Genomic DNA, 12,447 nt, shown 5'->3' with positions numbered 1-12,447 from the left:
CTGTGCACCACCAAGAAGATTTCACATGTTAATTTGTAAATAAATAAATAGTAAAATCTCTCACCTCAAACCAATTGGGCTTTTACAAGCATCAAGGCGCTGCTTGATGAATGAGCAATTGTTTTACAGAATCTGATTCACCATTCTGGCTTGATGTGTGCCTCGTTCAAAATGCCAAAATGTAGTCAGTCAGCCTTTGAAGAGGCTGACTGTGCCCTGAATGTCATCTCTCCCCTTCCCCTGATAAGCGGGGTTTCAGGTGTTTGCTTGTTTGGCTGCATGAATGCAACCTATCTTGTCTGCACATCCTTTTGTAGCTTCTTCTGGGTAGAACCACCAAAGATGTAGACACGCGCCCTTCCTCTTTGCTGCATGTCGAGCATCACCCAGATTTAGTTTTTTTTGAAAATCTGCATAAAGCGTCATGGTGTTCGATACCATCTGCTCATTAACTTAAATTAGAATTTGTTAACTTTAATGCATGCAGTTCTCAGGATTGCGCTAACCATATGGTTTCCCCACATCTCAGTAGGTATCTCTTTGTTCAAATCAATTTCCCACACTTTCATGTAGCGCAATACGTTTTCGCAGGTAAGTAACTGTAACGTTTTGTAGAATGGAGATAGGATTTCTATTTTATTTTATTTAAAGAAAAAATATTTCACTCACATAGAAACGCTCAGAACTGCTCATCTCTCTGTTTGCTCCCTTAATTAGAATGTTGGCATGCGGGAAACATTATTCAATTGCTTCTTTTAAATATTGCATATTGTTTCAGCAGAGGCCCCGGCTTCTAAGTTTGGGATCTGCTTAGCTAGCAGCTCAATAAAATGGGCAGAGGTTTTCTTCCAGTAACAAGGCCCAGGCTGAAATTAAGCTTGGACTCCTCAGGATTCAACCCTAGAGTTTCACACCAGCCTGTCAAGGGCACTTCCCAGCCCAAGGAATGCATGTGGCAGATAAGTATTTATTGTCAAAGACGGCTCTGACTCACTTCTGCCGCTCTGGATATCTACACACACCAATCTAACTGCTAGGCAGCTCTGTGCTCTATGGAGCAGTTGCAGCAACAGAGGACCAATCTCCCTCCACCAGTTTGTTGTTGTTTAGTCGTTTAGTCGTGTCCGACTCTTTGTGACCCCATGGACCAGAGCACGCCAGGCACTTCTGTCTTCCACTGCCTCCCACAGTTTGGTCAAACTCATGCTGGTAGCTTCGAGAACACTGTCCAACCATCTCATCCTCTGTTGTCCCCTTCTCCTTGTGCCCTCCATCTTTCCCAACATCAGGGTCTTTTCCAGGGAGTCTTTTCTTCTCATGAGGTGGCCAAAGTATTGGAGCCTCAGCTTCAGGATCTGTCCTTCCAGTGAGCACTCAGGGCTGATTTCCTTCAGAATGGATAGGTTTGGTCTTCTTGCAGTCCATGGGACTCTCAAGAGTTTCCTCCAGCACCATAATTTAGGTGTCTTCCTTCGATGGGCTGCATGCATGTTGAAGGAGGCTGCTCTGGTGTGGAAACTTTCTCTGTTCATCCTATTTCAGTTCTCTGCTGATTCTGGGAGCCAGTGGAGAGGGAGAGGATGGGGAAGCTCCTGGCCCTTTCCTTGCCTGACCTGCCTCTTTCTCCTCTTCTTCCGACCCATCCTGTACTCCGCCTTCCAGCTCTGAAGCTTCCCTTGCATCTGATTCTTGCCTCCTGGCTGGGACAGGTCCCCACAAACCACTGCTCCCTCTCCCGAGTCCAACCCCCCTTCCCTTAGTGCACACTCGTGGGAGTCCTGCCAGTCCCTGACACAGCCCTATGCACATTGAGGGAAGTGCACAAGGGTTCAATCTGACGCCCAATGCTCGTGACCTCATTGTCTCTGCGGTTAAAAAGATAGGAAGCAGCTACCAAAGGCAGCCGGTCCCATTTTGCCACCTAGCAAAATGGGAATGTGCCACGCTCTGACACACAGCCTACCATGCTCCACCACCACCACCACTTCCGCTGGCAACAGAATGCCGTCCCTCCCCCCCTTTGCCAAACTCGGCAAGAGCCAGGGTGCTCCTCAAGGTACTGCCGCTTGTCTCCTCCGCCCCAGGGGCAGGGAAGATGAGCAGCAGCAATGCCACGCAGTAGAACACCTCCCTCTTGCCGGTGAGAGGGGGCGTTCCAGCAGTGGCAGAGGCGGTGGGGCAAGCAGAACGCTGCCTCTTGCACTTCTGCTGCCTAAGGTGGGTGCTTCACTCTGTCTCGTCAGTGGGCCGGCTCCGGCTGCCATGTACCAGTTCAAATCAGGGGTCCATCTAACCTTGTATTGTCTACACCAGTTTTGTCTATGGTGGGAAACCTCCAGCCCGTGAGCCGAGGTCCCAATCTTGCCAGGGATGTCTTTTCTCCAAGCCCCACAACGCTGTCCTAACATCTGATGTCAGGCATATCTCCCAGTCAAAGGCAACACTCAGTTCCTTCACCCACACTATTTCATTGCTCATCGGTCAGATCCAGTTCCCCACCCCAGGTCTACACTGAGTGGAAGCCTGTTCCTAGGGGATGAGTGCAGGTGTGACTCTAGATTTTCTTCACCTATTGGCTAAAAGGTGGGGGCGGACTCATTTCTCACAAAGTGATGGGTTAAAATAGTGCCTGCACGTTTGCCTGCATCTCTTACCCTATAACAGCTAGAGATTTGGTTTTAAAAGAGAGTGTGTGCTCAGGACCAACAAGGGACCCTTGTTGACTCTGAGCCCAGAACAGTAGGTTCACCTGTATCCTCTTTTTCATTGGCCTTAAGAAATAACTAACCCTCTTCCACCCCTGCAAATTCCTGAAAATCACCACTAATCCGGAACAGGGCAAAGAATGCTTCCTTTAAATTCAACACTTGCACAGTGCAGTTGTGTACAGGGACCAACAGTTTGTTGCTACAAGCATCCAGCTAAGATCAAATACCCAATGTGCAGCTTGCGAAAATATGAAGCCCGTGTTGATTTCTATTACAATTGAATAATGTGTGTTTATTCCAGACCATCCCTGTGTTCCCTCACACAAGAGCATGTCACAAAGCAGCTCTCCTGCCTTTCTGACCCCAAAACACAGAATCAATGGTGTGTGGACACACTTACCACATTTCCATTGCAGGCGATTGAGTTGCAGCTCCATGTTGCACCATTTTATAAACGTCACCCTGCGTGACGCATTTGCGGCCTGTCAGATTTGACAAGAGGTTTTGCTGCAGTGGGTGGGCAAACAGTCAGTGGACAGACACAATGTGTTATTATCGCTATGCCAGCTAAACACATCGTGACATGAAAAGTTAATTGCTGGTTTGTTCAATAATCATTGCCAAGGAAGATTAATGTTTTGCAATTTGCAGCTCATCTTAATTATTTAAAGCAACCCTAGTTTATCATGCCTTAAAAAAAAAGGAAAAATATGACGTGGGCATTTGGAGAAGATTTGACAAGCTTATTCAAGTTTTTAACCAGAAAAGCAAGCTTTTACAGACCCACCTGCTCCATTTGTCAAGCAAAGTGGGAGAGCACGTGGTGCGGTGGGGGCAACCATGACATCCCCTGTTGTTGGGCGGGTTAGTATGAATGGCCACAAATTTGATAGGGTACCTCCAATTGTTGCTGGGGAAAATTTAATGTTGCAAAATTGTTTGATTGATGGGGGTGCTATTTATTCCCTGCGTGCAGTGTTGAGCTTCCTCTTTTCGCTGCGCGCATCAGATCACCCGCCCACCTTCCCTATATTTAGGGTTGTTCGTGCTGACCTTGGTATGCCTGTCATGGGGTCGTCTGCTTTGGGGCAGGGGCCTGGTAGGAATTTTCACCATTTGGCTGATTGGGTGGTGCCATTTGGTTTTTTGCCTACTGAGTAACAAATCATCACAACTTGTAAGGTTGCAGTTAGGCATTGGTTAATTTTGGTTGATGGGGGAGGTATGGTTGGCTGTGCCAGCCCCTCCAATGCTGCTGCTGCAAGGGAATTCCATTAAAGGAATCCAGGGCCTCGCCATGCTCTTGTCCGAACCCCTGGCTAGGGGCTAGGGCCACGCAAGAGCCCCTGGGAGCATTTGGGGAGAGGTGAGGCATGGTACCCAGCTCTATTCTTTCCCCAAAAATGTTTACCCTTACTGACTTTTGCAGGCTTGCCATTGTCAGTTCTGTCCCTACCTCTAAGTGGGAACAGATAGTCGCTAACCAATGCCTAAGCAATTCAATAAAGTTGTGGCCAAAATTATGCCAAAAACCAAAACAAAAATGTTGTGTGAACTGTGTCTTTATTTTGGGGGGGGGGGTCCTTGACACGCAAATCCAATCCTTTTTATCTTGTGTATGTTTCATTTCTTTTATATGTTACATTTATATCCCAACTTTCCTCCAAGGACCTCGTGGTTTTATACATGATTCCCCCTCTCCTTATTTTACCCTCAGAATAGTCCTGTGAGGCAGGCTAGGCTAAGAGACAGGGACTGGCCCAAGGTTACCCAGTGAGCTTCAGTCCCCTCAAATATTTTATGTTTGGCCTCCCAAAGTTAATAGGCATTGTCATTGTGCTGGTCCCGGGGGGAGGTTACCGTGAGGCATGGTCAGAGTCCGGTCCTGGGTCGAGGGTCTGGAGACTGTCCACCAAGGGCGAAGTGGGGTCCAAAGCGAGGGGCTGGGCAAGGTCAGGAACTCTGGAAGAACAGGTCTGGGTGCTGGCAGAAACAGGTTTCCAAAGACGTTGCTCCCGCAACCTGGTACCGGGCTGACTGGCCTTTATCTTCTCTGAGGCCAGGGGCGGTCCCGGCCCACAGGTGACCCGCCTCTCCTGGCCTTAAGGCGAGCACTTCTCCAGAGAGAACCCAGTTCCCTCCGCCTCTCTGCCCTGAGCCTCTGCAGCTCAGGAGAGGCTGGAGGGTTACTGGACCCAGGGGGAGGCTCACCTTCCCCTGACAGGGCTGGGAGAGGCGCACCTGTAGGCAATGGGTCCTCAATCACCTCCAGAGCCAGAGTGGATTCATCTGGTGTCTGCTCCTGAGGATCCGGCACAGGTGCAGGCACTTCAGATTCAAGGCCCTGCCCCGGCTCAGCCGGCCTTGGAAGCGGGGACTCCTGGGCAGGCTGGGATTCCTCCGGTTCAGCCTCTGAATCAGATTCCCAGGCCATCACAGTCATTCAAATGGTGGGTGCACACTGCATCATATGATGGATTATGTGGGGTGGGGCTTACCTGCTCTTCCTCCCCCCCCCCATTTTATTCAAGTTATCACCCCCGGCTGTAGCAAAGGCTTTCCTGCATCAGCTTGGGACTGAACTAGATGGCCTTTTGAGTTACCTTCCATGGTTCACTTACAACTAGGTAGGGGTTAATCAAAGAAAAGGAATCAAGAAAATGCAACAAACTCTCTATTTCATTTTAATGACTTAGGTCTCATTAGCAGACATTCACTCAGCGAAGATAATGAATGTATGATTATGGCTAAAGTGTCTCATTAATATTTTTTTCTACAGGCAAAATCTGAAGAAAAAAAAAATAATTCCTGAAATGTGCCCACTTCATTTTTCCACATCACGCTTTGTAAGGTCTTTGTCAAAGTTAATAGCATTGCATCAAAATCCTTACTTTTCAAGAGCGTTGACAGTGTCTTCATTAGGTTTCTATGAAGACGAAGGAACCTGGGGAATCTGTGACAGCACTTATAATTTTCTAGCACACAACACTTTGAAATCTTAGCTGGGGAAAGCGAACCAAGTTTAATGCCTAGCACTGCCTCTGCTGTGTTTCATTCATTTATGCAAGAATAAATTAGGAATCCAGATTGGCCCAAGATCCCCACTTCCGTGAAACAGTTATTGTTGCAGATATTAAATATTGTGTGGTTTGAAGCGACTAGAAGGATAAGAACTGACTCCTTTGGAAATGAAGCATTGTCCAGACCCATGAAAATATTATTTAAACTTTACTGGCAGCACTTCCTTCAAAACGGAATTAAAACATCAATAATATCTATACAATATCTTGTGCTGTCCAGCACAGGCCCAGCATCTTATGAAATAATCCAAACAGATTTATAAGCAAAGGTCTCTCTCTCTCTCTCTCTCTCTCTCTCTCTCTCTCTCTCTCTCTCTCTCTATCCAGCCTGCTTTCCAGCCTCCAGGCTGTTTGCTTTCCCTTCAAGGAAGCCATTACATGCATTGTTCTCTCTGTAGCGTTCAGATGAGACAACTCCCTTTGCACCTACACTCCATTGAGTTTGGGAGATAAAGACTCAAAAGCAACTCCTTTCAAAATGGAGATTGCAATGCAATACTTCTCACAAGATCACAAAAGTTTACAACCCACACCTGTTAGCCCAGCAGAGAACAACAATTAGTTAATCATTAACTCATCAAGAAGCTCAGGGTCCTTTAGAAAACTCCTGTGGAAAAACCCCCAGTATCAGCAACACACATCCAGCCATTTGCCATTTAAAACCTTCATTAATACATATACAATTTTTCATTTCTGTGTGAATTAAACCATTATACTTAACAGTTCTGTCTGTACATTCATAGGTGTAGTGGTTGAATGAATGTGTCAGGCTTTGGGGAATCGGCTTCCTCCCCCGTGACCATAAATGAGTAGATCAAACGAAAGGAATTCTTACCAATTAGTTTCTTTAATAAACACAGCAAAGGACAAAAGAAAGTGTCCACCCAGAATGGCGGTGCTCCCAATTAAGCTTACACCCCCTCTGTCCCTATTAATCTATGTCACTCCTACGTTTTGTAATCTGAGCTTGTACCCTCTGTGCTTTCTGTTCTGAAACTTCCTAGGGAGATTGGAGGAATGCTGTCCAGCGACTGTGAATCTGTTAACCCTCTCTCTTCCAGTGTTTTTTCACCTAACTGTTCCCCATCCAGTATTTCCCAGCTTCTGCCTTCTGAACTATGCCCCTCTGCAAACCACTGTTCCAAATCTATAATGTCCTCCTGCTCCTGAGAAGATTCAGGAGAAGGGGGAGGGGTGGCTCCCACCATTCCTCAGTGCAGCATTCCTCAGCACAGTCCCTGACAGAATGCTTTGCATGCAAAGAAGTCCCAGGTTTGACTTAAGAACATAAGAAGAATCTGCTGGATCAGGCCAGTGGCCCATCTAGTCCACCATATTGTTCTTCCAGCCAAATGCCCATGGGAAGTCCACAAGCAGGACCTGAGCACCAGCCACTGCCTTCCTGCAGCCTCCTGTGAAAGCAAATTCCATAGTTTCATCATGTGCTTTGTAAAGAAGTATGTCCTTTCGCTTGTGCTGAATCTTCCAACATTCAACTTCATTGGAAGCTAACGTCTTCTTCCTAGATGTTAGAAGAGGAAGGAAACACAAGGCCAGCTCGATAGTAGAGAACATAGAGATGAGATCAAAGAATTGTAGAGCTGGAAAGTACCCAAGGGTCCTCTAGTCCAACCCCCTCCAAAGCAGGAATGCACAGCTGTCCCGTGTGGTGATTGAACCTACAACCTTGGCGTTATCGGCACCATGTTCTAACCAACTGATCTATCCAGGCCAATAGCTAACCTGACTTCACACTGAGGCTGATATGATTTCCACTGCAGAGAGGAACGCAGCTCATTTCTTTTCCCAGCAAGAAAAGAAACCCAAAATAACCACCACACTATTGTGATGGTGAATAAGAAGGCAAAGCTTTTGATATAGCATCTGCCTCAATGTTCTGAATGAGGCAATGGAGCAGGGGCAGGAGGGAGGATGAGACAAGTCTGAAAATACTCTCTAAGAAACGCAACATCCCTTTGCTCATGTTCAGAGGAGTGGAGTCTGAAAACGAGATTCCTTCCTTCCCTTTCCCTGGTCACTGTAAGGCAGTGATAGAGAGGCAGGGAAGCAAGACAAGACCATTTATTTCTAATTACAGCTAAAAGAGAGAGAGAGAGAGAGAGAAATGTAAACATTTTATTTTGCATTATTAATTTACTTTATTTAGAAGATTTATGTAAACCATTTGATCAAAGAGCTCTCTGAGAGATGGGCAAATGAAACACAGCTAAAATCCTCAAAACAACTGAAGAACAAGCCATCATTATCATCACAGCACAGATAAGGTCAGTTAAACAAATGTAGGTAACTAAAAGATGTGCCTGGTAGCCTTACTGAAACAAAAAAAAGTATCCAAAACTATATAGCAAGGGTGCCTGTCTCAAAGTCAACAGACAGCAATTACCTTTTGCTTCAGTCCACAACCCTATTCGGCAAAATGTTCTGTTTATCACTTTTTGCCAGAGCAAGGCTTTCATTTTGAACTGGCACACTCTTAACCTGAGCCTTCATCGTTTGTTGCTTCAGACTACAACACACATAAACAGAAAACATCTGAGAGGCGGCAAAAGCTTAGTAAATGAAAAAGGTTACTGATCATGAGATATTAGATGCTGAAATCTGAAAGCACAGCAGAAAGCTTGAACTTGGGGTGAAGGGAGAGAATGGGAAAGCTGACAAAACGCTGACACTGTATTGTCCATACCGATATTTTTTTAAGCTACGCAACAAACCACACACTTCAGAGCCTCATGAGTCCTGGAATCTGTTCACACATTGCAGAAAAGGCAGGAATTAAACATCATTTAAAAAGAATTAGTAATAATAATAATTAAAACATGGGCAAGAATTAAAAATGGCTTTTGCAACTAATAGACTATATGGAGATGGCGGAAATGACTGGCAGAATCTGAGACCAGGGAGAAGAGTCGGTGGAAGAAGATTGGAGGAAATTTAAAATGTATTTGCAGAAATACTGTAAAATTTTTGAATGTTGAGGACATTGAAATGAATTGCAGGGGTTTTAGCAACAAGGTAAAATGTAAGATTGGACTAATAATAGATAGACTAACAGGACATGAATTTGCTGAACCAACTTTTAAAAGGGATACAAAAATGGGAGACGTGAGGGAGTCAGGAAAATAAGTTAATCAAAGAGGAGAAATTAAGAAAGAGGGAATTTTTGTTTTTTTTATATGTGTTTTTTCTTTTCTTTTTTATGTTTCATGTCTGTACTTTTGTATTTTATAACTTTGTATCTTTTTTGTCTTTCCTATTCTTTTTTTAAAAAAACTCTTTTATTGTCAAAACTTAGTAAAATATTATAAAAAAATAAAATAAAAATAAAAATGGCTTTTGCAGAGTGGGTGAGTTAACATACATAAATGTTTATACTGAGGCTGCTGAAGATAAATCTGAACCCCAATGAGAATTCAAGCTCTGACGCCACCCTGCAGAATGTGGAATGTCAGATTACAAGAGCTGTGCCACGAAGCTTTGTTATCAAATACTCGGGGGCACATCAGGAAAGGAAAAGGCAACAGTATTAAGCCCACATCTGTGTGTGTGTGTGTGTGTGTGTGTGTGTGTGTGTGTGTGTGTAAATGTAGCCCCAATCCTGGGCTGAAATATCTTAGATTATCTACAAAGTTCATTAGTTAGTATGGAATATAATTCATTGAGGACATTCTCATAATGTGTGAGGAACCCTTGGCCCTCCAGATGTAACTGAACTACAACTCCCATCAACCTTAGCTATCGTAGCCAATGGCCAGGAATGATGGGAGAGGTAGTTCAGCAACATCTGCAAAAAGACAGGTAACAAAGGGAGTGCTAGTTTCTCGACCTGGCTGTGGATTTTATCCCTCAAACTGATAAAAAGAAATACATAAAAATGAGCTCTGCAACTTTTTTTTTTTTTTTTAACAAGTGCTTTCGAGATGAAAATTGCAAGTTCCCCGGACTCGTCTGTGAGTCAGCAGTGGAGATCAATTGAAAAGGGGTTGTAATATGTAGAAGACATTGTCACCACCTCCTTGGCAAACCAGCCGTCTGTAGCAGACGCTATGCAGAAGCACACATATTTCAGAAGAAAAGGAAAAATGGACAAAATAATAATAACAGGCATAAGTCAGCTATAGCAAAGTGCCACCTATACACACCAGCAGCAGTGGAGAGGGAAGGCTGTGGACAGTGAAGTGCAATTGCTCTTATCAAATGTGCCTTCATTGTTCCAAGTGTTTTGCGAACAACACCTAAACTTTACGTTCAGCTTGTCTTTTGACAATGCCATGAACTTCCTCACAGAAAATTGTATAAGAGAGCCAAAGTTGCCTTCAAGAATGTAGCAGCAGAGTACAGATAATCATGTCAGCATGCTACATCTGCTTGTTTGAGTTTATCTAGGGCAGCATCCTTTGAGCTGGCAAGGAGCTGAAAATATCCCTAAGCGTTTAAAGCAAAAGATGGACACATTTGCCAAAAAAAAGAGAGGCAAACTTTCCCTATCAAATCATTTTCACCTGATTCAGCCATACGATGATCTGAGCACCTTCAGAAAGTCATTGACATTTCATGCAACTATCAATGAAAATAAAGCCAGCTGATATAAGCAGTTAATTAAAGGATACAATTGCTAGATTCAATAAAGAATCCCGTCTTTCAGAGACATGTTCTAGGGATGTTTAAGAGTGCTAAACATTTTCTGTGTTGCACTCAATGCACGAAAAGGATTGAAAGAGTTTCTAGCCGATCCACACTGCAAGCATAGAGGACCCAGAGCCTATTCATGACTGATTTCTCAGGCTCGCCCAGAAGGAGGGAGGGAACCTGCCCTTTCCCCAAGCGCTTCCTATACTCCTGGTTGTACACTACAGAGATTAATCATGACCATCTGGATGACTGATAGGTCAAGAGCTGCTTGCCTCCCTCCAAAACGGCACTACATATTTTGCAGGAAGTTAACTAGCAAATTTTGGTATGTGCAACTGAAGTGGATTAAAGTGTTTGTATGTAACAAGAGAGGAACGTGGGTGGCACTGTGGGTTAAACCACAGAGCCTAGGACTTGCTGATCAGAAGGTCAGCGGTTCGTAATCCCTGCAACGGGGTGAGCTCCCGTTGCTTGGTCCCTGCTCCTTCCAACCTAGCAGTTCAAAAGCACGTCAAAGTGCAAGTAGATAAATAGGTACCGCTCTGGCAGGAAGGTAAACGGCATTTCCGTGCACTGCTCTGGTTCGCCAGAAGCGGCTTCGTCATGAAGCTGTACGCCGGCTCCCTCGGCCAATAAAGCGAGATGAGCGCCGCAACCCCAGAGTTGGCACGACTGGACCTAATGGTCAGGGGTCCCTTTACCTTTACTTATGTAACAAGAGCATTTAAAAAACAACAACTGGACTTTTGTGCTAAGGAAAACAATGGGAAATGATGGGATAACAAGAAATTGAAGGGATGTCCTATAAAACCTGCGCAATCAGATCAGAATGAATAAACAGTAGACAACACATAACCTCTGTGCAAGGTTTGTGCAAACAAATCAGGACAAATGCTTAATAAACAGGTCATCTGGAAGCACAACTTGAGAATATTTTTAAAAAAACCAGCTAATATTCTACATGTGAATTTGAAGTGCCTTTCCTCTATGCTGGAGTGCTAGCCATCATGTCTTGTGGAATCATAGAATTGTAGAGTTGGAAGGGACCATGAGGAACATCTGGTCCAACCCCCTTCAATGCAAGAATCTTTTGCCTATCACGGAGCTCAGACCCATGCCCCTGAGATTGAGTCTCATGCTTTACCAACTGAGCTATCCATAGACAATGGGCCATTGCTTATATTCTAGACACATTTATAATTACTTGGGGGGGGGGTTAACTGGATTTAATTAGAATGGACATGTGATAGTATTAACAGCTTGTCTTAATTTATAGGGCACCATCTTGAGCATCTAGGCTACACTCATAAAAGATACATACTTTTTTGTGGGGGGAAGTGTTATTGAACTCAATGGGGCTTCTATCCAAGGGTGCCTCCAGGCTGTCACTATGCTGGGCAAGAGATTCCAGTGCATAATCAGCTATTAAGGTTTGCACAACTCAAGTGGATTAAAGTGCTCTGTCACTCTAGCAAACAAATCCACTTAAAAAGAAACCCGGATATTTTGTGCGTAGGAACATGTTTCCTGCTTGGCAGGGGGTTGGACTCGATGGCCCTTGTGGTCTCTTCCAACTCTATGATTCTATGATTCTATGATGGGGGTTATCCAATGAGATGATTGGGTAAGCAAATGGGAAGACATATAAACAAGCAAATCGGGCTGAATGTTCATTGCCATACAATTGCCCTGCAACCAATCACCACAAAATGCTAAAACTGGAAGTCATCTAACCTCTGTATAAGTTTTGTTCAAGCAAATCAAGATGGATGCTGAATAAACAGATCATCTGGAGGTGCCCCAAGATGATGATGATGAATTTTTGGACTGGGTCTTCAGGATCTATTGGCAAACATACCAATATTCTGCTTTTACATCTGTGCTTCACTTTCAGCCACGAGGAGAATAAATCTAGCACACAATTGTGTAGCTGCGGCTTAAAAATATATATAACTTCCCAATGTACATTAAATATGGCCGAGTCTCTTTTATGAAATGTGATAATGTGA

This window comes from Podarcis bocagei (assembly GCF_964188305.1).
Source record: "Podarcis bocagei genome assembly, chromosome: 5".
Taxonomy (NCBI): domain Eukaryota; kingdom Metazoa; phylum Chordata; class Lepidosauria; order Squamata; family Lacertidae; genus Podarcis; species Podarcis bocagei.
Note: the sequence above shows the minus strand (reverse complement) of the source record.